This window comes from Populus euphratica, unplaced genomic scaffold (genome assembly GCF_000495115.2).
Source record: "Populus euphratica unplaced genomic scaffold, PopEup_1.0 scaffold377.1, whole genome shotgun sequence".
Classification (NCBI taxonomy): domain Eukaryota; kingdom Viridiplantae; phylum Streptophyta; class Magnoliopsida; order Malpighiales; family Salicaceae; genus Populus; species Populus euphratica.
The window spans coordinates 185768-189055 of NW_011500270.1; positions in this window are offsets into that span (position 1 = coordinate 185768).

Consider the following 3288-nt stretch of genomic DNA (forward strand, 5'->3'; position numbering starts at 1 on the left):
AATTATAATAAATAAAGATTTTTAATTAAAAATAAAAAAAATAATAACTAAAATTTATATAAAAATTAAATTTTAAAGAATAAAATTTAAAAAAATCAAAATAAAATATATAATTAAAAAAAACCTCTGAAACCAAGCTAAATTAAACACAATGACGTGATTCTTCTCTGATTTCTTGATATGCATGATTGCCGATTCAAAAGATTCAAACACTCAAAACAAACCAAGTTTGTTTTCTGATGCATGATTAAATAATTCATTCCAGAAGCGGAGGAAAAGGGCATCTGGAAAAAAAAGAAATCAAATGTTTGTCGCCGTCTCCTGAGACTCTATTCACTGTTCTAGCCCATAAAGTAAACTTCAATTTCTTCTGATCTCTGACTGCTAGTAATTATGCAGGAATTCACCCAATCTGGGTGAGTATTACTTTTTTTTCTTCAAAGAGTTTGGATTCCTGCAGTTAGTTTTTGTTTATCCTTTGAGTATTACGTACGGATATGTAGAATATTATCCAGCTGCTTCCAACCTTTTTCATTGTCTGAAATGCGTTGAACCATCATCTACTTTTGTGTATTTTAGTTCTTGAAGCCTTGAGTAATGCCTTTCCTTTCGAAAACTGATTTTTTTCTTCTTTATTCTGGTAGTGGTGCGAGGCCGTTCGGAGAATAATTGCTGGTTTCCAGGTTTGATTCCAAAGGTCCAAGATTATATCAGTGTCGCAATCCAATTCTTAACCCCTGTCTCTAAAATACTATATATATTTTTTTAGGCTCTTTGTGAGCGGATGTGAAAGAATGATGATTCCATCAAAAAAAATTTAGGAATAAGTTTTGACTTATTATCTTTTTATTGATTATATGTTTGTTATGCGTGTTTATCTTTTGCTTTAATTTTTAGCATCCATGTTTATTTTATTTTCTTGTTCGATTCATGCTTTTATATGACACTTTTTAAAACACATATATACACTTTAGATTAGATAAGGAAGTAATAGTATTCCAATGGCTATTAATCTATATAAAACTCGTGAAATCATTTTAACTCTTGTTTGATTTTCTATCTGAGTGTGTTTAGCACACCAACATGGTCCTTAGAGTATGATCACTAAACAAACAAGAAATCTTTTATGGCTTGGTAGCAAACTTATATAGTGTATGTAACAGCTAGAACTTTTCATTAGGGTTTCTCTTGTGCCATTACTACTCTATATCTAATATATAGCATGCATTATTACTTGTTTGTATATTTATCAAGTTTAGTTTGCAAGTGAAATATAAGTCCTTCATTATCCAATTCCTTTTCAAAGTCTATAACATAGACTCATAAAGAAAAGCACGAAGAGACTAACCTCACGATGTCAAGTGTAAGGTTCTTTCTGATCTAATGAAGGAGGTTCTAAGACAACTACTTCATTAAGAATTTCGGTGTGCTAGCTAGTGAAGGGTTCTGAGTCTTCAGTTTCAAATTAAGAGGCTACTCTAGAAACATTGTGACCATGAGTAATGTAGGCCATATCCTAGAAAGATATTTGGTAAATATTCTTATGGGTTTTGCGGTGAGCATGTTGCACACATTGATTGTTTCATTCCACTTTACTCAAATGCTTGAAGTTGCTTTGGGATTGTTTGGAATAGAAGAAAAGATATGAGAAGTTGAAGCAATTAAGAGCATGAAATTGGTAGTTAACTTGAGTTTGTTTCCATCTCAAGAGCATGGAATTCATATTATGTTATTGGCTATCTTACCAATTGTTGAATATGTTTTTAAGAGTTTCATTGTTTTTTTAAATCAGTATAAGTGTGTATGTGCTTTTCTTTTTATCGAGAAGATCAAGAGATGTCTGGTCTTATTTTACATAAAATTGATTGTTGCCAGAGCAACTTTTAATTCAAAGAAAAACCGAACATTATTTAAAATTTAAGCTCGATAATCCACTCAAACAAAGTTGTGATATTTGAAAAGGCTTAAGAAGCTGCAACACGAATAGAGCAATATAAAAGGGTCGTTGATGTTTTGCGAAGCAATTTACTTCCACAAATTAATAAAGCTAAGTAATAAGGCTAATGATTTGTCTCTTACATCTATTGTCCTGATGGCAAAACTTCTCTCGCATGATATGATTAAGGAATTGTTCCTGATCTCAAATAAATATTTCTAATTAGTATCCAATTCATTCTAATATAATTTTTCACACTTATTCAACACATGATTATTCCTTTCACATTGTTTAAACACATAATTTATTCTTCTTTTACCACTTGTTTATATCTCATAATAATCTCACATTTTTCACATCACTCACTTGTATTTGTATGCCATGTTATGTAGGGATGACAATTTCACTAAAATCGATGGATACTGACCCAAATCAACACAGCTTTTTGATTTAGTTGTAGGAACAACTAAAGGCCTTGCTCTAGGATCAAAGTTGATGCATAACAAAGTAAAAAATAAAAAAAGAAGTAAAATTTTATTAATTCATAAAAAAAATTAAAATTATATATAACTATAAAAACTCAAATCAAAACTAAATTCGGGCTGGAAATTCACTAAATAATTAAAAACTAATAAAATAATATAAATTAAAGTTGAATAATAACATTCAATAAAATGGACGAGGTTATATCCAATCTTCCAACCAAAAAGCAATAGATCGAGCTATTTCCCAGCATCTCCGTCCATGCACACAAGAAAACCCACCATCTACTTTAGTTGTTGAACGTTTTCCTTTCACAACTCTATTTTCACTATTTCAATTTTATTTTTCGAAACTTACCATAGTTTCCATTGTTAACTGTAAGATGCATGACATTGCTAGCTTGAATCACCTGAGACTCGTATTTTTAGACAATCCTCTTTATAGACAGCAATATAAAGAGAACTAGCCAAATTCTCTTTATCTCTTAGATGTGCCAGCAATTTATGGCAGTGTTGGAAATTTTTTTTCAGTGGATTCAGTAAAAGTAGTGTGGAAGAGCTAGCATTAGCCGCTTTCACTTCTTTGAGGACACATTACAGGTCTTTGAGATGGTTCAGTCAGTAGAACATGAACATCTACGACTTTGTGATCATCTACGAATTTTGTTCTCGGGTGCCAATTTTGTTTGTTTTGTGGGGTTTTGGAGATTGTAACACCACGGTCAAGTTCTTTCACCGACCTTGGGTTTTTTCGTTGAAAATAAGCCAAAAGCTTCAATGTGCAGCAATGTTACAAAGTATGATAGGGAAAACAACGAGGGAGGAAGATTGTTTATGATGGATGGTGGAGGGAAAGAGTGGGTGCCGTGG